We start from the raw sequence: 27,118 nt of genomic DNA, 5'->3' as shown, positions 1-27,118 counted from the left end.
GTATGTATATATATGCATATTCCATAAATAATATATATGGAATAGTACTCAAACATAAAAAAAAGAATGAAATCCTGCCATTTACAATATGGATAGATCTAGAGAGTATAATGCTAAGTGGAGTAAGACATTTAGAGTAAGACAAATATCATATGATTTCACTCAAATGTGGAATTTAAGACACAAAACAAAGGAACAAAGAAAAAAGAAACAAAAACAAAAAAACAGATTCTTAACTATAGAGAAAAACAGATGGTTACCAGAGAACAGGCTCAGGTGGGGAAATGGGTAAAATAGGTGAAGGGGATTAAGAGTACACTTATTTCGATGAGCACTGAGTAATGAATAAAATTGTAGAATCACTGTTATACACCAAAAATTAATATAACCCTGAATGTTAGCTATGCTGGAATTTAAATTTAAAAAATTCGTTATCAAGACCACAGAGTTAGAAAATGGTAGAACCAGGATACAAACCCAGAACACCTGGCTACCAAGCTTAAACTCGAAATGACTACACTATGATGTATTACATATGGATTAAATTCAAATTTAATTTACATGATATTCTCAATGATTTGTGAGACTAATTGGTCGGAATTTATACAAGTTAAACAGTTATGTTTTCTTGGAAAATTATTTTTAAGCATTTACAAAATAGAGTATTTCCTTCTAAGACATTATAACTAAAACAAATGCCTGTTGCTAGGAATATCATTCCTAAATAGTTTTAAATTTTTTAATAGAAACACAAGACAGAAGGAAACTACAAGGCGGCAAACATGTTGAATCCATGGGCTGTCTCCCTAAGCTCCAATCAAGAGTTTTTCTTGCGTAGAAAAGAAGCATCTGAAATTTCCCCAGTCAAGATGAAGCACTTGAACTGGATTCACAGTTGCAGCCAGGAACTAGACTTGGCCTCCTGTGCTAACCAGTGGAGGTTTAAAAAACTGCCAAATGTCACCCAGTGCAACCACGAGTGCCAGGTTGAAGAATGGTAGATAGAAAGGCATCCCATGCTCGTTCAGTGACTAGATTTGCTTAATTTCCAGATTACCACAAGATAGTAACTCCAAACATAAACCACTAATTTTTATATTGAAGAGAGACAAAAAATAACTACCAAGAAACAAACAACTTTTCATCATATAAATTAACTGTATGCACCATTCCAACAAACACTTTAAAAATTATATTAAATAGGGGTGCCAGGGGGGCTCAGTCAGTTGAGCGTCCAACTTTGGCTCAGGTCATGATCTCACAGTTCATAAGTTCAAGCTCCGCGTCAGGCTCTGTGCTGACAGCTCAGAGCCTGGAGCCTGCTTCTGACTCTGTGTCTCCCTCTCTCTCTGCCCCTCCCCTGCTTGCCCTCTGTCTCTTTCTCTCAAAAATAAACATTTAAAAAATTGTATTAAATAATTTCAAATATATAAACACTGTATCACATTACATTAAAGATAACATGATATTATGAATGGCAATAATATCTCATTAATATGAAAAGAACTGGAAATCATGACATGAAATATACTTCATTGATAAAAAAATATTTTCACAAATCACCCATAAATCTCTTGGCTGGATAGAGTCAGAGAAGAATGATAAACTGAAAATAGTAAGAGGAAGTCAGCCAGCACATATGCACAAAGATTGAGATATACAATGTGAAAGAATTCTTAAGAACCATGGAAGATCCTTTGACATTCCCCAACATGCATATAGTAAGTTTAAAAAGAGGGAGGGAGGGAGAAAATGAGAGAGAAAGAGAGAAGGAAAATATAGAGAAACTGTATTTGAATAAACAATGTTGATGTTTCCAAAATTGGGAGTGAACAATATGTGAGCACTAGTAACATATGCATTTTTAATAATAAAGACAAAAAACAAAATAAACCTATACCTAGATACATTATAGTAAAACTATGCACATTAAGTATAAAATAAGTTATAAAAACTTCTAGCAAAAAGACATTTAAACAATAAAGGAGAGACCAACTGACAATGGGGCTTCATTTGCAACAAGAGATGCCAAAAGAAAGTGGTAATATCTTCACACTGCTGAAAAAAATAACTCTAACATATAATTTTATATCCAAGCATAATATTTTTCAAGAGCGAGCACAATAAAAATGTTTTCAGCTGCAAACTCACAGAATGACAGGAGATCTGACCACCCATAGAAACTGAGTAAAAGCTATTCAAGAAAAATAAAATAGTGACAAAAAATAAGATATAAAAGAAATTCTGAGAACAGAATATATACATAATAATAAATTTAATTGCTTTTTTAAGAAAAATATTTTTCTTTTAAAAGAAAAGAAAGAAAACTTAAGTATGTAAGTCTCATCTTGCACATTTACTGAACCAGCCCTGGAATCTGCCACTCTCTAGGTTTCTTGATTGGAAAATAATATTAAGAAAATAATATTAGGAACCATGATCAGGGTATCAGGTATGCTTTTTGCCACTAAGGTGTCACTGTTTCTAGCTCTCTTAGCTGAAGAGCAATAGAATATATATATGTATAATAACCTGTATGCATGCATTTGTATATACACACACAACCCTTGAATATACACATTATCTCTAACTAATTCTCCGCTTAACTGTATGTATCCTAATTAAGCTAAACTTGAACTCCCACTGATGCCTCCAACTCTCATCCATTACCACATGGGTCATACAAGCACCCTTCTTTGCTTATCTGTAACCTCCCATTTCAAAAATGACAAAACTGGTTCCTGCCATTTCCCTGGTGTATTGTAAAAAAATTTTTTTTACTTCATATTTTCCTGATGCCTCAACTCACCTACAAAAGGCTGAGTACCCCACCCAAGGGACCAAGTACACCAGTGTGATAAGGTGGTTCCATGTCACAAGTTTTCTTGCTGTCTGCTGGTTGTGACCTTGTGATATTCAAACACACCAATGAAATCCCCTTATGATTTTTGCTTGTGTACTCCACACTGAACTCCTCCAAAAAAGGCACTTGACCACCGGTCCTCACCCTCTCTCAGCTTCCTTCCTGCTTGTTTGCATCTGCTCTCTGGGTGCTTTTCCTACATGGCCCCATGAGTGGAATGGTGTGCCTCCCTCATCTGGAATCTGTGAATATAATAGGTTCTTTAATTTCCTATGCCTCTAATGTAATTTCTGTGGCTGTGTTAAAATGATCCTTAAAGACCCCACAAAGGGACTTAGTCTCTCATTTACAACACACCTGAACCCACCATCTGTCACCATCTGTTCAACTCAAGTATCACACTTGTTAACGTATATCACTTTGGGAAACAACTGTATTAACTAGAAGACGGTTTTTATGAGCATTTCTTTGCCTTTTAGTATTGCAGACTCCACTTGTTTCCAAAATGACTAAGATCAGCATTCACTCACTTTTTTGATGAGATTGCAACATGCATTTGTAATGCATTTTTATTCTATTATCAGAGGCTTGCATTCCTTTCAAGGATCCTCAGACCTCTTAAATGATTTTTTTTTAGTTTGCATACTTTAAGTTCACTTTTCTGCTGTAAATTCTATGCAAATTAATGTTTTGTATTCACCATCACAATATAATGCAAAATAGTTCTACCATCCTAGAAGTCCCTGGTGCTTCACCTATTCATTCCATCCATCTCCATTCAATTCCTTGGCAAAGATTTATCAAAATTTTTGCCTTTTTCAAAATGTCATATAATTGGAAGCAAACAGTATGTAGTTTTTTCAGATTGGCTTCTTTACTTAGCGGTATACATTTAAGGTCCCTCTGTGACTTTCTGTGTTTTGACAGTTTGTTTCTTTGTATTGCTGAATAATATTCATTGTGTGGATGTATCCCAATTATTTATCCATAAGGATATTTTGGCTACTTCCAGTAAAAAAAGGAAGGCTATAATAAATACACATGTGCAGATTTGTGTGTGGATATAAATTTTCAGATCACTTGGGTAAACACCTATGAACACAATTGCTGGATCCCATCATAAGATAATGTTTAACTTTGTAAAAAACTGCCAAGGTGTCTTCCACACTGCCTGTACCATTTTACATTCCCACCAACAATGAATAAGAGTACCTGTTACTCCACATCCTTGTCAACATTTGTTATTGTTAGTGTTGTGGATTTTAGCCATTCTAATATGCATGTTATGGTATCTTGTTTTAATTTGAAATAAAAGACTATGTTTATGAATAAGAAAGTATTTAGCAAAGTGTACGCAAAAATCAGAACCTTTCATTGAATTCATGGTGTTATCATTGAGATAAGACAGAAGGAAATGAGATTAGGTAGGAGACCAGAGGGACCTCAACTACCTTTGTCATAGTTTAATTCTTAGAAGACCTGAAATAAATTTGTCATAATAACTAATACTAGCAGAATCATGAGTGTAGAGGAGTTTTTGTTATGTTATTCTTTAATCTTTTCTATATGGTTTGAAATGGTTGGCAATAAAAGATTTTTATTTTTATAAAAGTTTATTTGTATAAATGTTTTGTTATCTTTGTTGGGGGGAAAAGTAAAACATCTTCCAGAAAATGGCGCTTGTAAACATTTGCGCTGACAGATTGCTATTTTGGAGAAATCCTATTGGGACATCTCCTATAATGCCAAAAAAAGCACTAGCAGATGTATCTGCAGCTGGAGAAAGAGAGCCACACATGTGGTACAGTCACACTTGGCAGTGAAAAAAAAATTTTTTGGAGTCTGCATTGGCTCCCTTTACTGTTTATTTATATTTTTCTGTTTAGTTAGCAAGACAGAGAAGCGTGTAGTCCCTTCCCAATGTAGAGCATGTACAGAGAAGAGCAGCAAGGGTGGCAAAAAGACAACAGTTGGTCTCTGAATGTTGATTCAAATCATACTAATCTTAATTATTAAGTCATACACTTGGCATTCATTCCATCAGCTAATAAATTAATAAAGCTTCCTATAGAAAACATCAGCAACAAATTCTGTCATAAGGCATCTTTTATCAAGACATCCCAGGGTTGAGGGAGAGGAGGGAAAATTACAGTATCAGTCTTAAAGAAGAAACTGGAAGCATTTTGTTTTCAAGAAAAAAAATATAACATACTAGAAACACAAAGCAACCAATAATCAGAAATTTTAAGTTAAAAATTAAAAACAAAACTAATAGTAGGCCTAGGTAATTTTAAAGATAAACTATATCAGCCTAACAAAAATACATATTTATTTTTCACTTTGTACTGTTCCAAAACATGAAATTTTTTTTAAACTTTCTAATTCATTAATTAAGCTAGTATAAGTTTTAACTCAAACAACTGAAAGACAAACGTGCACGTATAGAGATGCACAAACAAAAAGCAACACAAATTTTTATGAGTATAGTAAAACTCTGAAACAAATTATTTGGAAAATAAGAAACTAAATAAACTAGTATGGCATCATATAATATAAAACTAGTATCCGCAGGATAAAGCAAGACTGTTTCTTCAAGAATGCTAGAATATTTCTTGTTTTTCCTTAGAAAATGCAACATGAATGGGGGGCCAGCATGGCTCACTCGGTTAAGCATCGGACCTCGGCTCAGGTAATGATTTAGCAGTTCGTGGGTTCGAGTCCCACCTCATGCTCTGTGCTGATAGCCTGGAGCCTGCTTCGGATTTGTACCTCCCACTCTCTCTGCCCCTCCCCTGTTTGTACTCTGTCTCTCTCTCCCAAAAAAGAAAAAAAAAAAAAATTAAAAAAATTAAAAACAGAAAATACATTGAAAATCCTTTCATAATAGCATGTTAGAAATAAATTATGAATAACACTAACATGAAATATGTAAGAACTATAAGTAAACATTTGCCAAGTTTCCTAAAGAAAAATAAAACTGAGACACAAAAAAGTTAACAGAAATTGTCTTAAGGCACAGCAAGAGAAAGAGCTGAGGTCTAAGTTTATACTGTGGGAAAACTGAGCCAAAACCATCTCACTCTATTGCCTCAAGCTATTCATAATCAGTATTTTATACTCAGAAAACAACAATAATACTGAGATAATAAATTCTAGTATAAAATAAAAGTTCATAATAGGCCAAAGCAATAAACAATGTTTACTTATGCATAATAATTTAAACACTATTGATTTTAAGTTATATTAAAAATAAATAAACAAACAAACACTATCGATTTAGACCCACTCCCACACCCAATTCCAATATGACTATTTTAGAGGATAGGGCCAAGAAAGATATTGAAAGTATTATTAAGACCAAGGTGGTGGTTGAGAGATAGACTAATGAAATCCCTGCTTCTTACTTTTATGTCTGGAGTTCAAAATAAGATATCTAAATTTAATAAATCAAAGAATCTTCATGAAAAAGAATTATTTGTAAACATGGTGGTAAGTACAGAGTTGGTAATAAGAAGTATGGGGTTTTACCTCTACGGACTGAGATTGGGAGTTAGTAGTGGTAGGTTATCAGTTTGATATAACTTTTTTTGTTTTGGTTTTCGTTTTGTTTCAAGTTTTTATTTAAATTCCAGATTTGTTAACATATAGTATAGTATTAGTTTCAGGAGTAGAATTTAGTGACTCATCCCTTACATATAACACCTAATGTTCATCACAACAAGTGCCCTCCTTAATACCCATCACCCATTTAACTCATCTCTCTGCCCACCTCTCCTCCAGCAACCCTTTGTTTCTTCTCTATAGTTAAGGTCCATTTTGTGGTTTACCTCTCTCTTTTTTTCTCCCTTTATGTTCACCTGTTCCGTTTCTTAAATTCCACATATCAGTGAAATCATATGGTATTTGTCTTTCTCTGACTTATTTCTCTTAGCACAATACACTCTAAAAAAACATTTGGAGCTTCTTATCTGCTTACAAATTATTTTAGTTTTTAAAACTGTGGGGAAAAAAAGTAGGTGGTTTGAGGAAAGATTATCAATAAGTTTTTTGGCAAGAGATAATTCTCAGAGAAGAGCAGAAAACACTAGAAGCTCATCTTGTCCTATTCTAATAAAATAGAATAATAAGTCATGTTTCAACAAAAGGAAATACTCAAAGTTGTGGGAACAAGTTGCACAGCCAATGGCACACTGACAATTACCATGATTTGATATTTAGTTCAAAATGATACATATTCCATCTCCTATAATTCTTACTCTCGATTCCTTCCAACCTCAAAATTTAGCAATGATACTGGAAACTGGAGTAGAGTTTAATTTACACATGAGGAGTGAATTGGCCTCAGAAAGAGGAAGAAGAAAAATACAGATGGTGGGTTCTCAGATGAAGCTCAATAAGAAAAATTGGTAAGTAAAATACTGTTCCAGGATACTTTGGGGATACTTTTTTAAGGTGTATGCAGACCATACTCCAACACAAGTACCAATAAAACATTCTCACCATTAATTGGGAGAATTTTAATTTGCAAATATCTAATCACCAATGTCAAAGTGTCCTCTGGGAAACACTGTCTAACTTCTTTAGGTGTAGGTGCCCACTGTGCTGTCATCCCCACATAATTTCATATAGATGTGTTTAGAGCACGTATGACCTTTTTGCTTCCTTAAAAGTCAGATTTCAGAATGGCTGCCTACATATGGGTATTAGATTGCAACTCCCATGAGACAAGGATTTTATCTAGTTTCCACAGATATGCCCTCACTACCAGAACACATCCCGGCACATGCAAGAGCTCAATAAATGTTATTCCAAAACAAGACATCCATAGAGACAGCTGACAATGATACCTAAAATCAAAGGCATGAACCATATGTTAAGAGTAATTATCCCCAAAATGGGTTTTTTTGGAGGACAGGATTTTGTCCTCCATGGTGAAGCACTGCTTTGTGGGTCATGTGATGTGACTATTCTCTCTTAGGTTGATTTCTAGCATAAGATAATTTTACAAGGAGCAATCCACACCCCAATAACCTTGCCTCATTAAAGTGACCTCAACTATATAGTCCTTGGGTAAAATTCTTTCAAATTAATACTTTCTCCCTGCTACCTTACATGGTGCTTCCCCCCAGAGAAAAAAAATCTCAGTTTCCTTCCTAAATCCTGTGAGTAGAGGCTGCACACACTTACAGCCCTTATTTTCTGCTCCAGAATTAAAAACAACTTCACATCTTTAGATTTATTTCTAGGAAATAGTACCTGCATCTAACCACTCCAGGGAACTCACCTCAAGTTATTGAAATAGTTAGCTTGATTTGGTTATCCTCATTTGGTTCAAAACGGCATAATGATTACTGACAGCTCCATGAGACTCTGGGTTCTCCTTTTTTATTCTAGTAACATTTCACAATGGTGTGTTTTGTTTTGTTTTGTTTTTTGCATTTTTTCCTCCTCTATTTTGGTTGGCACTTGGTAAATGAATTTTCTCCAGTGCTAGGTAATTTTTCTGAATACTTTATTTGACAATTTCCTCCTTTCTCCTCTGTTCTTTCTGTTTGGATCCCTATTGTTCACATATTGAACTTCCAGACTAAGACTCTGGTGTCCTAACCTGTCTTTTCTTATTACTCATCCCTCTTTTTTGTTTAAGTTTGTGGGAGATTTTTTTCAAAATTACTTCTGCTAAAACATCTGGTGAGTTTTTCATTCCTGCTATCACATTTTTAATTTTCCAGAGCTCTTTATGGCTTTCTGAAGGATTTTCTTTATAACATCTATTCATATTTCATGGATAAAATATTATCTCTTGTTTTTTGAGGACATTATAGTGTGTTTTATATGCTTTCTCCCACTCACTGGTTCATTTTTTTTTCTTCCTAATTTCCTTTTCTTCTCTTTGTTTTTTATCTCTGTCTCAAGTTGGCATTACCCAAAATCCCTGGGTTGAGTGGACCATTCATACATAAGAATGGGCACTAATCAGTTGACTGTTAGTTTAATTGTATGGAGAGTCTTGCTGAATCCTGGGCTTTCTCCAAAAACAGGCTGAGTCATTACACCAACCCAACTGTCAGTATCTATTGGTCTTTTCATTTTAGACTTGTCTGCTTTCTCAGAAAGGAATCCTTTCATCTTTTATTTGGAAGATAAAAGCTTTGTACTTGGAGCCCCTGGGTGGCTCAGTCTGTTAAGTGTCCTGCTTCAGCTCAGGTCATGACCTCACAGCTGGTGAGTTTAAGCCCCACATTGGGCTCAGTGGCTCTGTGCCTAAGGCTCAGACCCTGAAGCCTGCTTCAGATTTTGTGTCTCCCTCTCTCTCTCTGCCCCTTATGCACTCTGATCTGTCTCTCTTTCCTTCCAAAATAAATAAACAAACATTTTTAAAAAGCTTTGCACAAAGCATTTATAAAGTGGAGAAAGTATATCAAGTAGGAATGCCATCATTTAATGTGCATATTTCCCCTAACCTCTCATATTTCAGTATGGTTCTGCCTGAGACCCTCTGTATTAATTTCTCTAGACTGGAGAATAAACCCATAATCTTCCACTGAAGTTTAGGGAGATACAGTTGTGCAGTTTTGGGGATGAGGAAGAGGATCTGCAAAACTAAGCCTTGTATATAATATTCTGCATTTTTTTCAGTCCCGCCTATACCTGTATTTTTAGAAGTATTTAGGTTTCCAGCCCTAGAGAGGTCCAGGTCCAGGAGAGGTCCTGCAAGCTTGAGTTTCAGATTTCTCCAGTCTTCTAAAACCATAGTCTAGTTGCATTCTAGCTTCTGAAATTTTAGTGCAGAATTTTCTTCCCTTGTTTCATTTGCCTTTATGGTTTTATTCAATGTTGTTGTTGCTAGCTTCTCATTCTACTATTTTTTAGCAGAGTTTTTTAGAAATAAGGTGACAACTGTATGTTCTCAATACACCATTCTTAAACAGAAGTCTTATCACTTCAATGGAACTGAAAAACAACTATTAAAAATAAAGTATCATTAAAAATAAAGTATAGGTGTTGAGTACCTATAATATTGTTTGCCTTATCAAATGTAGACTTCAGATGTATTATTTAGTTTGACCTTCATCCTAAGCCCTGAAAAGTACCATTTTTGTACCATTTGATACTTGAAGAAACCATAAATGATATAAAATTTGATCACAAGTCTCTCTGAACAAATGTTTTCTATTATTAACTGATAATTCCCAAGAAGTTTACAGTCTTTAACCCGAAATTCTTTATAACCTAGAAGAGGTGTTTTATACTAAAAACATATGTTTAAAAGAAAAACTAAAAGCTAGAGGTATATGTTTCCATGGAATTTTACAAGAAAAGTAGATTGAACTTAAAAACAAAAGGGGATTGGGTTGTTCCTTCTAAACATAATATTGAAAAGACCATGGAGAGAATGAGACTGCCTTCCACATTAAAGACAGGCCTGAATAAGCCTTTAAGGTCTACAGTGAATATCACTATCATGAACACATACCCCCAAACTGAGATAGCTTTCTCAGTCTTCGAACATTCACAACACCATTTTATATTTTCCTGTTGATCAGTTTGAATTTTCATTTTCTTTTAAAACCATTAGTACCCTATATAATGTAAACCCAAATGACTGCCAAATATTTAAACAGCAAAATCTCAAGCTGTCATAGTTAGGGGTCCTTGGGTATCCAAAGAAGCTGACACAGAGCTGTAGAGAATTTCATCATGTAGACTTTAACCTAGTATCTATTACCAAAGGAGTCTTCCATCATCTTACAAAACTGTTAAAAATGTTAATTTCTCTGGAGGTTAGAAACTTGGTAGAAAGCTCATTTTTGTTTTTGTTTTTGCTTTTTCAAATCACTCTTTGACACCATAAATGTTCTTTCTTGGTGTATCAAAATGCATAAGTCTGTAAGGTAGATAACAATATTTGAAACTGAAGATATAACACTAAATGACAACTCTTAATATAACTTTAAATGTTAAGCAACTGCAGAATGGCAGACTGCAGTTAACTTATCAATTCAGATGCAGAAGGTTAAGCACCTGACACAGACCAACGTGAACTTTCTAAAGTCAATAAATCATCCATATCTAAAATAATGAAATGAGAGGACTCAAATTAGATTCAGATACAACATATTTTCTTTACCTTTTGCTGTCATTGTGGCAATTAGATCTGTACATAGGTGTGCTTTGCTATATTTGAAATACATGTTTTAAATATACATATGTCATGTATGTATTATAATTGGGTTCATTTTAATAATCTTTATATAGAGTTATATGCTTATATTCATGAAGTGATGATCAAAAAATCACTATCAGTTAAAGAGTACTTAAATAAGCTCAATTCAAGATACAATGAATCAAGATTCTGGTGTGCAGATGAAGGTAGATGTTACCACCTGTAGAATATTGCCTTAGCAAAGTCAGTCCTCTACCATTGTTTCCCAAATTATAGGTACAAAAAAAAAGGTATGCAGTGGTTTGTACCAAAAGTAGGTAAGGGTATAAACACACACACACACACACACACACACACACACACACATGCACACACACACGCACGCACACATATAAGAAAATATGTTCACTACATATTCGATGTTCACTACAAAAGATTTCGATGTTCACTACAAAAGATTTACTATACATCCCTCACTATCTAATCAGAAATGACCACATCATCATTCCATATTAAATGTGATGGGCATCAGCTTTTCATAGGTCATCAAGTCCACAAATAAGTCTCAAGTGAAAAACCAATCTAATCTAATTATGTATAAAGAAGCAGTATGTCTGAAAAAGTGTCTGCATGAAGGAAATTCATGGTAGCAAGAAATGAAAAGTAGTTTTTGTTTACAGGTCTGAAAAACTGTGAGGAAGTCAGACATAAAAGAGAAGTCTGTCTTTCCCCACACTAAGTCTGAAATTAAACAAAAGATATCCTTTTGGAAATGAACTGGAATAAGAGTGATACTGGTTGAAATAACAAGGAAGACATTATGTTATAGGAAGCATCTGACATGATTTATACAGAACAGGAAGGGAGACAATGGTATTTAAACATAAATTCACTTCTGTAATACACAGATGGGGTAGGGCAGAAGAATTCATTTCCGTAGTTGTTGGCTATTTTAATTAGAAGATTTAAATCTTTTTTTTTAAGAACTTGCAAGTTGATCTGTATGGAAGAGATTTCAATGAAATTTAAAACTATCTTTAATAAGGTAAAAGAAATTTTTGTGTTTGCTCTGTGAATTGAGACAGACATTGGTGCAAGGATGGCTTTGAATTTGAGCCAAAAAAAAGAGTGATGAGAAATAGGACTGAAGGGTGCCTGAGCAAAATGTTAGCATGTAGGGAGGGACTGAAGAGGAATGAGGGCAAGAGAGAGATTTACTGTGATTCAGAGAGGCATGGAACTTTAAGAATGTTGGTGTCAAGGGACCATTTTGAAGTCCTATCATCTGTGCTGTGCTCTAGTCCTCCTCCAATATGTCTGAAAATCCAATCAAAGTCAGACTCTGGCAAAATGGTGCTTAGTGGTTAAATAAAGGGAGAACTGTGCTCAAGCACAGTGAACAGAGTCTGAAGACAAAATAGCAGCTTCAGGAGAAAAGATTAGACAGCGTTTTTCAGGATCTTAAATTGTCTTAGAGTAGGAATTCACTATAAGAGTCTCCATAAAATCTTTGGAAAAAAAACTGAGGAGGGGGGTTGAATTCCCTTTCATATAGAAAATAAGAATACTGCTAAGTATTGTGCTGTAAATGGGAGAGTAAGTTCCCCTCATGGATTCATTAAGAATCATTCCACATAGTTGCAGAAATTACACTAGGAGACACGTATGGAGGAATTTATTATACCCACAGTTCCTAGAGAAGTGGGCCATGACATGCCCACAGGGTCATACAAAGTCACCCAAAAGCCCAGAGTTTCCTCAGAGCAGGCAGGAGGAGAACAGAACAAGGACCCAAGGGACAGTGACTGAGGATTAAGAGTGGTGTAGCTTGTGGCACAGAAGACGCACTCTTGTTGGGTAATTTGAGTGTAACTGGGTCAACATGGAAAGGAAGAAAGGGGTAAAACAAAGAAGTCATCATGAGGCTTATAGTTTAAACACACATGCTAAGGATAAGTACCCAGAATGTGCAATAACTAGATACAAGTTCAAAATAAGCAGGGAGGATGCTGGCAACAGGGCATAATCATCAAAGCAACAAATAATACTTTTACATTGTAATTATAATAGCTAATGTTTATTGAACATAGCTCTGTGCAAGGCACTGTTCAAAGTGCTTTATTTGTTTTGGCTCATGTAATCACAGCACTCCTATGAGGTAGTACTCTATTATTTATCCTCATTTTATCAGTGAGGAAATTAGGTGGGTAGAGTTTCTTTTATGTTCACCACATATTGTCGAACTGATGAGATGCAGACTTGGATAAAATAAATGATTACCCCGAATGCTCAAGACATAAGAACATGGGATTGCTTAATATATAATAGTTCCATGGTAGATATTTGGAGAGAGAACTGTAGTTTTCTCAGCATAAGTTGTCAGGGACCATAAGAGTGCTCAGAGAGAAGGAAATTCAAATAAAAAGTGTTGATAAAGTGCTGGAGGTTGGCTGTTAAATTAGCTGTGAATGAGGTTATACAAAAGAGAAGTCAAAAACATCAAGAAATTTTAGAATTTGGGCCATGACAGAAAATAAAGACAACTACAGGGTGAAGTAAAGAGTTACTTGTTCTTGCCTGTTAGTTGTGTATTTGGTTGACTGATCTGAATTGTTTTCAACTTTGGAAGAAACACATTTTAAAAGCAGAAAGGAAAAAGTCAAATGAAAGGCAAATGATTGAAAGGTCTGAAAAAGGGTGTGTAATTGGTGGTGCAAGTTCCCTGAGGAAGTAATAAGAAGTGGGGTCAAGAAAATGGGCAGAAAGTTTAGACTTAAAGACGAGAAGTTTCTATTAACTAGGGAAACTTTGGAGTGGAGAGAGAAATGATTGCAGTGGTAAATAAGGAGGATTCAGGATGAATCTTGTTTCAGTAAGAATTTATTGAACACATAACTTTGTTCTTAGCACTGTTGGCACTGTACAAGTTACAAGGAGGGCTTCAGAGAAATCAAAGATGTTTTATGCCCTTAAAATGTTTTCCAGTTATAATTTTCAATCTATTGGAAAGTTGAAATGCTAGAGATGAGAGAAGTTATAGTCATTCCGACGAGATCATAATTCTGTTTAAGTTATCTGATTTTGTAGATACAAGAAAAGGAAAACAGTTCCAAAAGTAAATGGCTTAATGAAAGCATAGCGTTAAAAAGGCCTAACAGGGAGAAATAGCTTTGCTTTTCTTATTACTTCTACCTTATTTCTCATGAAGTCAGAGAATATGACAGGATTTTTTGAGATAGCCTGTTTTCCTTTCAAGTTAAAATGGTCTCTTTAGGAATAGCTAAAATAAAAAAGTAATGTTTTAAAAGTTACAATAATGTAGGAACTACTTCATTTCCACAACATGACAAAAATTAACACTGGATCAAGGTTTCTGTTTATTTTTTTATTTTATTTTATTTTTTTTTTAAATTTTTTTTTTCAACGTTTTTTATTTTTATTTTTGGGACAGAGAGAGACAGAGCATGAACGGGGGAGGGGCAGAGAGAGAGAGGGAGACACAGAATCGGAAACAGGCTCCAGGCTCCAAGCCATCAGCCCAGAGCCTGACGCGGGGCTCGAACTCACGGACCGGACCGCGAGATCGTGACCTGGCTGAAGTCGGACGCTTAACCGACTGCGCCACCCAGGCGCCCCACTGTTTATTTTTTAATAGTAGGGTTTATACCATAATTATGAAAGGTCAAACTACATATACATGCATATGTTAGCACTTTTCTAATTGAAAATAATGTTTCTAAATAATAATATAATAGAGAAATAATATAATAATATAATAGAAACAATATAACATTATAGAAAATATTATATATTAGAAATAATATATTTCTAAACATTTCTAAAAAAAAACAGCTTCCAGCATATTTGTCATGTTTTTTACTTACTACTGTTTTATTTGTATTAAAATTTAAATATAGTAATTGCAACATTCACTTGAAGCCACCAGATGTCACTATTTTAGATACGATATCTACATCACTATTGATAGGACACAGGTCTGAAGAAATAATTGAACATTCCAGTAAAATTATTTTCTAGAAAAATTATAACAAAGATGATTATGTTAGAATCTCTTCAAAAGACACCCAAACAGCAGTAATATCCATACATATAGGGCAGAGGAAAAAAATCTCCTTACAAATCATGTTTATATAATCAACTTAATTTTAATAACTTCATAGTCAGGGAATTCATCTCATTTTGTGCCTTTTATGTTATGAACCAATTTTAATGATCAGCTAATTGTAAATAATTTAAAAATACCTAAAGCACAAGGATATTATCAGTGGGAAAAAGAATCTTAAAGACCACCGAGTGCAACCCACTCTTTTATAAGTGGTAAAAATTTAAAGAAAGAAAAAGAAAAGATAAATTGAGAGGGAGAAAGAGACAAGAAAATTTTCTAAATTCAGAGATGTGCTAACAAAATTATTTGGCCAGTTATTTGATAATTTTGACTACATGGTCAGTATTTTGTTGTATACCAGCAAAAAATTTTTTTGAACTGCATACCATGTTTGACCACAAGAAAATAAGACAAAAACAATTATATGTGTCATTACGATTTTCCAATGTATATAAATATTCTTTAAATATATCTGCTTCTTAATCTTTTATCACAAAGAGTGATAACAATCATAGAAAAATGTATAAAACCAGAACATAGAAACGTGTTAAGAACATGTTGTTAACATCTTGTTCTTCATAATTCTGGCAATTTCTAAACATTTGTTATATTATGTATATTTTATTTACTTTTGAGTTTGTAAAATTTATAGTATGCATATTCTTTAAGGTATCTACATTTTGCCAAATAACAATATAAAATACTTTTCTTTTTACATCATTAACATGGTCAAACCATCAACATTCTGGCCTCTTACCATTGACTTTATTTTATCAGCTAGCTAACTGTCTTTCTAGTGCTGCCATCAGACTGGGGAATTCGGTGTCTTGAAGATCCTCAAACCAATGTTTTAACTTGGATTATTCAATTCTGGTGAACAATTTCTCCATTCTATTTACTCACGTTGTCATATTTGAGTCATTAAGTCAGCCTAAACTGTCTGGTTCAGAAATATTAAATGCAAACATTCCATTTCCTAAGTACATCTTTCTCACACTTGCATCCATCACCCAGTTGCTCTGAAGCAACAAGATCTTCCATACAGTGGGGCCCCTCAGCCCCTGATCTCTACATTTTTCCTCATCACTGCTCTCCTTTTTTTACCCCCCATGTCTATGGAGATGATGTTGCTTTGTCCAGTGTTTCATCCAACATCCAATCCTTGTGTGAATATGCAACTTTTTCTCCATTTTCCTTTTTCTTTGTATCCACCAGTAAATTTCCATCGCTGGATCAATCCATTTGCTAAAACTCTGACTATGACTGGGCTATTCAAAGATTCTGGAGAAAATCAAGCAAACATGCAGACTGAGCCACAAAAATCTTATGACCTACTGTTAGAGTTGTACTGTCAAAGCACTGTGGCAATATTTCTATAGTATTTGAATCATTTTCATCTCCTCCTATCCAAAGAAAAATTTAAAACTGCCTGTCTCTCTCAAAAAAAAAGAAAAAGCGTAGGCTGATAAAAGATTACTTTTTGAGACTTCTTACTTAGCATGTCATGCTGACTACCTGTGTAAGCAGGAGGAAATGGAATATATCAGGCAAGTAAAGACTGGACAGAGCATTATGACAACTAATTGATAATTCTGACAATATCTGCAATAACACTATAACACAAAATCCCTCTGTTAAAATGTACATACTTGTTTTGAATTAGATTTACGTAGTGAAATGAAGTAGCTAGATAAAATGAGAGTAACACAAGACAACACCGCTAAGCTCATAAAAAAAAATCAAAGTAAATTTAAAAACAAAATCTCTAGATACACGAGGAAAATTTAGATAAAAAGAGAAGCCAACTAGTCAAAAAGTAGAAGTTATTCTAAATAATGTAAATAATAATTCCAAATAATTATGTTTTAAAATTGAGAGTTTTAAAGAGACTTAAAAAATAACATTTACACAGAAAAGTAATTTTGAAATAAAAATAGACAGCTGTAAATAGAGGTTATATATTGTTGGTAACTCTGACTGGGTAAAAAATGCCCCCAAACTCAGTGGCATAAAACCAATACTTATCTTGGTCATGAATTCTGTGGGCCAGGGATCTGAACAAAGCACCGAGGGAAGCCTCATTTCTGTTCCACTTGGTGTCACCTGTGGCAGCTCAAACACTAGGGACTGAAAAATTCTAGATGAAAAATTCTTGTGCATTCATATGTCTTGTGCCTGGGCCTTCTTTTGAAGAAGAAAGTAAGTGGACAGCTCCGTTCAGGACACTGCTCCTTTCCCAATATGAGAAGCATTCATTACAGGAAACTCCATCTATTTTTTAGCCTATTTGGCTGAGCTGGAAGGATTTGGAGATCTGAGGCCTGAAGCAGCTGGAGTCTTCTTAAGCGCTATGTTTTTGTTTTGTTTTTGCTTTGTTTTGTTTTCATCTTTATGTGGTGTCTATATATATAGCTTTCCCAGGATGGCCTTACGATAACCAGACATCTTACATGGCAGTTCAGAACTCTAAAACTTTAGAGAGAGAGAAAGAGACAGAAAGAGACAAAGAAATAGAGAGACAGAGAAAGGAAAAGGAGAGGCAAAAGCTGTATTTCCTTTTATGACATAGCCTCAGAAGACGTGCAGCATTGTCTCCTCCACGTCCTATGTTATGGGTGAGCGACCAAGCCTGGCTGATTTTAAGAAGGGGACAAATCAGACCCAGTCTTTTGAGAGAAGAATGGAGACAGGAGTGTCAAAGAATTTGTGAACATGGTTTAAAAGCTTTACACACAGATATGCAAAGAAATGATTAGAAACCTTAAGAATGTTTTGAAAACCTATACCTAATTTGGCCAAAATGAAAATACATTATTTGGATGCTACTAACAAAGAATTGGCCCAAGCAGCAATACATAGAAATAAAGAAACAAAAAATATGATGGAATTTAAAAGAAAAGAGGAAGGAATGGGGCGCCTGGGTGGCTCAGTCGGTTGAGCGTCCGACTTCGGCTCAGGTCATGATCTCACAGCTCGTGAGTTCAAGCCCCACATCAGGCTCTGTGCTGACAGCTTGGAGCCTGGAGCCCGCTTCAGATCCTGTGTCTCCCTCTCTCTCTGCCCCTAACCCACTCACATTCTGTCTCTGCCTCTCTCAAAAATAAATAAACATTAAAAAAATTTAAAAAAAAAGAGGAAGGATTAACAAAATTTCAATATATGTCTGATAGGAGTTTTAGGAAAAGAGAATAGAAGATAATGGCAGAGTAATTACTGAAAGATATAATAACTAAGAACTTACTGGAACTGGTGAAAAAATGAGTCTATAGATAGAAACTCATAAGTGCCAACAAAGATATATAAATATAAATCCACACCTGGATAAAGATGGGTAAAGTTCATAGTATAAATGATCAGGAGAAAATATTAAAGCTACCTGAAAAACAAAAATTATATTCAAAGGAATAAAATTAGACTAATTGCAGACTAATCACAGAATAATAGCAGAATATGCAACTCCAAATGTAAAAAGACAACGGAATAATGTTATCAAAGTTTAAAAAAAAATTAAGTGCCACTGTGAATTCTATATTCAACCAACCATATTATTCAAAGCATGTATTTTCAGATATAAATTAAGCTATCAAAGTGGATAACCTACATCATCCTGATGAAATATTTAGTGTAGAATACATTTATAGAGACGAAAGATGAAGACAGAAAGAAAAATGAGAAGAAACAATATTCATGTGACAATGAATTGAATATATAATGGATTATCTGGAGTGCCTGGGTGGCTCAGTCAGATAAGTATCCAATTCTTGGTCTCAGCTCAGATCATGATCTCATGGTTTGTGAGAATGAACTATGTGTCAAGCTCTGCACTAACAGCAAGGAGCCCGCTTGGGATTCTCTCTCTCCCTCTCTCTGTTCCTCCCCTCCCCTGCTCTCTAAAAATAAATAAACTTTATTCATATATATATATATGAATATATATATGAGAATATGATGTATATATATATATGATGTACATATATATGATATGTTTATCTGTTTAATAACAATAGACAAGTATTATGTGTTTAAAAAGTTGAAATCATAATTGTATGCAACAATAACAAGACTATAGGATAGGAGATCCACTGAAAAAATATGTTGTATTAAAGTGCTTGAATGGGTCTGTGTAAAAAAAGTGAAAACAAAGCAGAGTAAAAATAAAGGAGATGAATGAATAAAGGCTATGAAGCAAAGAGAGAAAGAAAAAAAAACAATAAAAGTGCATGATAAAAAATAAAAATAAGGAAGTAGAGTTAAGCAAATTTAGTGTAATCATAATGCCCCAAATGTATTTATTCACCTATAAAAAATAGATACCAGTAAATCAAGATGAAAAAGAAAAAAAGAAAGACCCAGCTATCTGTGGCTTACCATAGCCATAATTTAACAAACATGACACAAAATATTTAAAAGTAAAGTGAGAGAGGGGCACCTGGGTGGCTCAGTCGGTTGCACATCTGACTCTTGATTTCAACTCAGGTCAGGATCCCAGGGTCATGGGATTGAGCCCCTCATTAGGCTCCATGCTGAGCATAGAACCTGCTTGAGATTCTCTCTCTCTATCCCTCTGCCCCTCTGTCCCACTCACATGCACTGTCTCTCTCTCTCTCTCTCTCTCTAAAAAATAAAAAAGATTAAAAAATAAATAAGTAAAGCAGACACAGGAATTGCTTTAAGAAAAATATTTTTTTAAAAACAGTAGGGGTGCCTGGGTGGCTCAGTCAGTTAAGTGTTCGACTTCAGGCCATGATATCATGGGTTCATGGGTTCAAGCTCCACATCAGGCCGTGTGATGACATCTCAGAGTCTGGAGCCTGCTTTGGATTCTGTGTCTCCTCTCTCTGCCCCTCCCCTGCTTGTGCTCTGACTCTGTCTGTCAAAAAATAAATGTTAAAAAAAATGTTTTTTAATAAATAAATAAATAAATAAATAAATAAATAAATAAAAATAAATGTAAAGTGATTGAATTAAAAGCTAGGAAAATACTGTGCTAAGAAGAATGGTTTCCCAAAGATCCATGTCCAAACCCCAAGAGCATGTAAATATCCCCTCCTCGAGGGGGAATAAATGTTGCAGATGGAATTAAAGTTGCTACACAGCTGACCCTAAAATAGTAGGTAAACTTGTATTGTCCACGTGGGCCTAATATATAGTCACCAGAATCCTTAAATGCTGAAGAGAGAGGCAGAAGAGCCCCAGTCAAAGGGATGAAACATGAGAAAGATTACAACAATCGTTTCTTATTTGAAGATGGGAAGATGGGTCCATGAGCCAAAGGATATGGACAACCTTTAAAATCAGAAGAAGACACGAAAATGGATTCTTTGCTAGGTACTCCAGAAAGGAACACAGCCTTGCCAATATCCTAATTTGAGTCCAAAGAGATTCATTTCACTGAGACTCCCAGACCTGTAAGATAGTAATTTGTATTATTTTAAACCATTAAGTTTGTGGTAATTTGATATATCATTCTCATTACCCATAAAAATGGGTAATATAGCAATCATAATATAAGGCAGAATTCCACAATGTAAAGAAAGGTGTAATAGGAGAAAGTCACCAAAAAAGACTGCAAGTATATAATTCACTTCAAGTAAACACTTATAAAGCAAATTTGAAAACAAATCTATTAGACATAGAAACATTAAAGACCATTATTTTATATGTATATGTGTACATGTGTATGTATATGTATGTATGTTGAAGAATGAGAGAGAGGGCCTTGCAGCAAATGAATAGAAGGTATATGTTCTATTCAAGCCTGAAACACAATAATCCTGACTACATACTCAGTCATAAAATAAGTCATAATGTATTTCAAATAAATAATCATTCAGAGACAACCTTTTATAACCTCAATTGAATTTAGTCTGTAACTACAATAAAAAATTAAGAACATGTGTTCAAATTTTATAAAAGTATTTTTTCAAATCTTATCAGTTAAAGAGAAAAACAAAATATCTTAAATTGAAAGACAACCAAATATATGACAAGCTCTGTGGGGTACACAAAAATCTGAATCTGTGCTCAGAGTCCCTTTTATATGAATTTATTAGGTTATAAAGATTAAAACTTATAGGGTAAGCCTTTAATTTAAAAAAAAAAAGATAAAGATGTTCCAGTTTGAAGAGTATGGTATAAAGTGAGCATTTCTTTCTTCCTAGAAATACTTCAAAAGCTATAAGAATGAAAACCCAAACAAATGATTAATAAAAAAAAAATCACACCAAAAAGATGTTGTGATAGAGCTGATTAAGTTTTGATCATGTATTTTGACTTTTCAAAAAAAAATCTAAGTGAAGTATTATCTTTAAAAAGCAAAAATTCAAGATCTCAGGCAGGAAATGGTGATACACTATCAAGAGATAATATTTGAGCACATAGAAAGACAAATGGTCAAATGGAGAGAAAAGGACACAAGCCAAACATTAGAATAGTGAGCAAAATATAATGAAACTGAGTAAAAATGGAAGATAATAGAGACAGGCAAAGGAAATCCAAGATCCAAACCACTGGAGTCCACTCTTCCTCCAAAAAGAAGTAAATAAGATATAAATCCAGAGAATACTGTCAAAAATATAGAAGTTAAAATCAACACATTATCAGCAATGGTCTCGTCTAGAATTGTCCACTGTGAGATATAGCCAAGTAATTGAATTTTAAAATAAGGTAAAACATAGTGGACAACCAGACCAAAATGATCAAGTTATTCAAAAGGGAAAGTCTAAGGCTAGATTCAGACTTCATCACAGTAACATTGTCCATAAGAAGATAATAGCACAATGCCTTCAAAAGCCTCAAAATTCCAACCTGAGAATATCATACACAACCAAAGTATAGAGTATAAAGGCCAAAGACATACAGTTTTGAAACACAAGAATCCAAAAGACATTTTTGTGGAAACCTCTCCCTAAAAAGGTAAGACCAAAGATTGGAGCTAAGCATTGAATTGCTTTCACTATACAAAAATAAATAAATAAATAAATAAATAAATAAATAAATAAATAAATAAATAAATATTTTTAAAATGCACAAATGTAGGGTTATGGAGAAGAATGTAAAATAATAAGCTTTTTATATGGAAAATTCCAGCAAAGTAATTAAAATACAATAACATATGAAAAGATAATTCGGTAAGTTAACTAAGTTAGCTGGATATACAGCAATCAATAAATATATACAATGGTTAATGTATGCATATTGCAGCTATTGATTTTTGTGTATCCAGCTAGCTTACTGAATATATTTTAATAAAATTTGATATAATGAAAACCAACAAACACATGTAATTAAATAAAATATCCACTTCCACGGCAACACAAAATTTAATATACTTATGAAGAAGAATAAGCTTGACATGAAACTTGAAAACTCTAAATGAAGAAACCTTTTGAATGTAACCAAAGTCCACTAAGGAAGACTTGAAAAACCAGAAAGGGTAATCACATCCTTTTTTTTTTTTTTTAAGGTTTATTTATTTTTGAGACAAAGAGTGGATGTGAGCAGGGGAGGAGCAGAGAGAGAGGACAGAGGATCTGAAGCAGGCTCCATGCTGATAGCAGAGAACCCAATGCAGGGCTCAGGCTTGAACTCACAAACTGTGAGATCATGACCAAGGTCGAAGTTGGATGCTTAACTGACTGAGCCACCCAGGCACCTTGGAAATCATATTCTTATATAAGAAAACAACAAGATAATATTGAGATATGCCTAAGGATATAATGAGACCTTGGAGAAAGAATGGACTACAGAAAGATTCTGGGGCAACTGGATTTCTTTATGGGAAATACAACATAGAATTAAATACTCTTCACAAAAGTAATGGAAATGTAGAAATCCATACTTTATTTTTTATTTATTTGTTTTGTTTTAAGTGGGCACTGGGTGCAGAGCCTAATGCAGGGCTTGAACTCACAACACTGAGATCAAAACTTGAGCTGATATCAAGAGTCAGACACTTCTCCCTCTCTCTCTGCCCCTCCCCTGCTAATGCTCTGTCTCTCTCTCTCTCTCTCTCTCTCTCTCTCTCTCTCAAACATGAATAAACGTTAAGAAAAAAAATTAAAAAAAAGAGTAGGACTTAACCAACTGAGCCACCCAGGTGCCCCCAAGAAATCCGTACTTTAAAGTTATTAAGAGAAAATAGTGGAGAATATTTGTATTTAATATTAAATTTAAAAATATACCGCTATATATATGTATTCTCTAAGGTGAAGGATATCATTAATAAAGTTCAAATTTAAAGCAAGAAAAATCCAAGAAGATATTAGCTACATGTAAAGCAAAATATTCATATCTAGTAGTAAATCAGATATTTCAATAACAACCACTTGTTCCCCCCACATTTCATTCATGCATCATTTCTTTCATGGGTCAGTTAGGATATCTCCTTCACATCTGAGTACATAACAGCCTTACCCAGGGACACAAGCTAACCAAAATCTATCATTGGAAGCAATGGAATATATTACAACGATGAAAATGTTCTATATCTATCCTAACCAATAGAGTAGCCATTGGCCACATGTGGTTACTGAGCACTGAAAATGTGGCTATTGAGAATGAGAAATGGAACCATAATTTTATTTCATTTTCATTAATTTAAATGTAAATATCCACATGTGACTGATGGCAACCACACTGGATGGTACAGATATGAGGCACTGTCAATCATCAAGGAAGACAGAAAGACAATGTGACAAATTGCAAAACAATTCTTAAAAGTCCTTTTTGACAATTCCATATATATCCATAAGGAAATTTAAAATTCTCTGTAATTTTTTAATTTCCATTTATAAACTGTGAATCAAGAATAACAAAACCACTAATGTCTGTTCATTTTTGGTAGCAAGTGTTTAGATTATCATGTAACGTAATATTAAGTGCTTTTGAGTTTTAAATATTTTAATAATATGAAAGCAAAGCTTTTACACTGTTGGTTTAGATTTCTGTGTGTTGTTCATTGAACTGACACTGTTGCCAAGTTCTTTTCTGTATAAATTCTCTTGAGTTCCATAGTAGCAACATCTCCTTCTCTTCAGCCTTCCTCATCAGGGACCTGGTTTCTGACTTCTTTACACATGAGTATTCTCCAGTCACCAATTTTATCATGATAATCTTCAGGTTTCTGTTCTTGAACATGATTTATTCTTAATTTTCTCTTCAGGAAAATCTCATATACTCAATTCTTTGGTTTCTATTCATAGGGCTCCCCAGTATAAACTGGGGATATAAAGATAAAAAGATATAAAGATATTTATATAAAGATATAAACCTTTCAGGTCTTTTCTGAGTTCCAAATATGTCCAACTGACTATTAAAATTCTCCACAAGGAATCTCCACGTCTATTTCTCTTCCATGTGGTATACTATCTTAGTGCATGGCATCACCATCCATCAGGAAGCACAAACCAGAAAATTCAGAACCATTTCCAAAATCTGTTTTACTCATTCCTTGACAATTAATAAGTAAATTCTGCCAGATGTATGATATGCCTATGTAGCTCTCTTAGATTTTAGTTTGAATTTTCTCCCACTGACCTTTGAACTACTAGAAGGCAGAACTATTTCATTTCTTCCATTGCCTCTACTGCTTGGCAGAGGACTTGGCCTGTGATGCTTGTTTAGTCAAAAGGTTATAAAAGAAGGGAGTCATTGGGGTAGAAGAAGAGGTTTGTTTCTATAAGCTGAATTTCAGTGCTATGATAGTCATAAATAGTTTCTAAAGAATTATTTAGGGTCATTTATGTAGCTATAAAAACAGATTTAATATCCCTTTATTTTTTTAATACTCCTTTAAATGCTAGTCTCTCTCTCCATCCTGCCCTCAATCTGAGAAATGTTTAAGATTGAGGTTAACAGACGTGATAACTTTTGAAATGACAAGCATCTCAAAGTTCCAATCAGCTTCTTGTGATCCACTAAATGGAACTGCCATCTTTACTAAAATTTTAGTCTGTTATTCTAAGCCTTTCTTCACTTCACTATCTATTCATTGTGACAATGTGGTGGGGTTTCTTGAACACAGCAGCCCTTTTACTTTTTAAACATTTAGTAGACATGTGTGCCTTTTTGTGTTTTCCCTCTGGCTTTAAAATGACTTTATTGAGCCTGTGTAAGTTAGTGAAGACTCTGTAAAGGGTTTGGGTGAGGCAGTCTTTCCAGGTAATAATGTGACCTAATTAGGTCACACCTAAAGGCTCCTTTCAGCTCTTTGAAGCTGAGGTTGAAAACTGACTCAGCATAAGACTACGGTTGTTTGCATGTATATCAACCTCTTCCAACATTTATCATAGCCTACAGAGATCTCCTAAATCTGTCTTACACACCTCTTATGTTTAATTTTTAACTTTATTATCTCTAGCTATAGAATTCAGCTTTACATAATGTTGCACATTCTTGAAATCATATTCTTCCTTATTGTTGTTTCAGACTCCACAGGCAGGATGAATAATTCAAACACAACCTAACTAAAGGACATCCTTTCCACCTCAAATTCTGATTTAATAAAAGAAAAAAATATATATATGTATTTGGCTTGGGATCCCTGATATTAAAGTGAATGAATTCTGAATCTGCACATGTTGAGAGAGATGTGGGGAGTGATTCACATGATTTAGTAAAGCCCCAGGTGATCCTACTGTTTTCAGAAGACTTCCTTTTTTATGAAGAAAATGTAATGTGCAAAATAAGTATACCAAAAACAGTTACTATCTTACTCCAATAGATGAATCAAGATATCTAAGCAATGTATTGTATTATTCTTCTGCAAATGTAACTGAATTAAAGCTGCCTATACATGAGTTAAGAACAGAAGGTGCAGTGACTTTACATATCTTGAGCAGTTGTAGAGTAAAAAGAGAATTGGACTTTGAATCTTATGACATAAGTCACCCCTACTCTGGCACTTAGTGATGTTGCACACTGAATAAATCCCCTGACTTTCCTTCCTTCACCTAAGTAATGGAATACTTAGAATACCTTCTTTGCATTTCTCACAGTGTTGCCCAGAAGGTCAAGTAATAGAACATTAATGAGAATATTTTATCAAGGAGACAGTAGCATTGTGAGAAGAGATGAATGCTCTGAATTCAGTCTCTTTGGTTTCACAAACCAGCTCAACCACTGTGATCAGGGTGATCTGAGAAAGTGAGAGAGCCTCTTTAAGAGCCAAGCTCTGTGTGAGTAAATAAGAAATTAAAAGAATTATTAATGCCATTGATTGAAATATACCACATCAAGTATTAGGTCTGAAACTTGGTAAGCACTCTGAGGCTAAGCATTCAATGTGAAGGCAGTCAGTCTGTGCATGAGAGCTGCGCCCTCCCTGAGTCACTTGGGCGGCAGGCCAAACACATCCTCCTTTCAGTCACTGCGCTCCTCTCCTTTTGATGTTGGCGGGTGGCTGTGTTGATCTATTGTCATATTTTCTTGCATTACAGTGGTGTGGCCTGAGACACAGGTTTGGGAATTAGTGTAGGGGAAGATATATAGAGGTTTGTTATATTTGGTTCAAAGCTTTTTAGAATCCTTGCATATGAAGGAGCCCCAAATGAGTCCAATCTAGATTAATGGAGTTTTATCTCGGGCTTTGGTGTCAAAAACCTCACCTAATAATAAGGTTTTATTTTGCCTTGTTTGGATTTTGTGTTTACCACCCCCAAATATCAGGCAGGGGGAGGTTGTGTTTGCAATAGAATTTGTATATTCCTAAATACCCTAGGCAAAGTCACTATTAATATCTCCCCTGAAAAATAACTCCCTTAAGGGGAACCTGGGTGGCTTAGTGGGTTGAGCATCCAACTTTGGCTTAGGTCATGATCTCATGGTCCATGAGTTTGAGCCCCGCATCGGGCTCTGTGCTGACAGCTCAAAGCCTGGAGCCTACTACGGATTCTGTGTCTCCTTCTCTCTCTGCCCCCGACTTGTGCTTGCGTTCTGCCTCTCACTCTCTCAAAAATAAATA

The sequence above is a fragment of the Neofelis nebulosa genome, chromosome 9, assembly GCF_028018385.1.
Source record: "Neofelis nebulosa isolate mNeoNeb1 chromosome 9, mNeoNeb1.pri, whole genome shotgun sequence".
Lineage (NCBI taxonomy): Eukaryota > Metazoa > Chordata > Mammalia > Carnivora > Felidae > Neofelis > Neofelis nebulosa.
Note: the sequence above shows the minus strand (reverse complement) of the source record.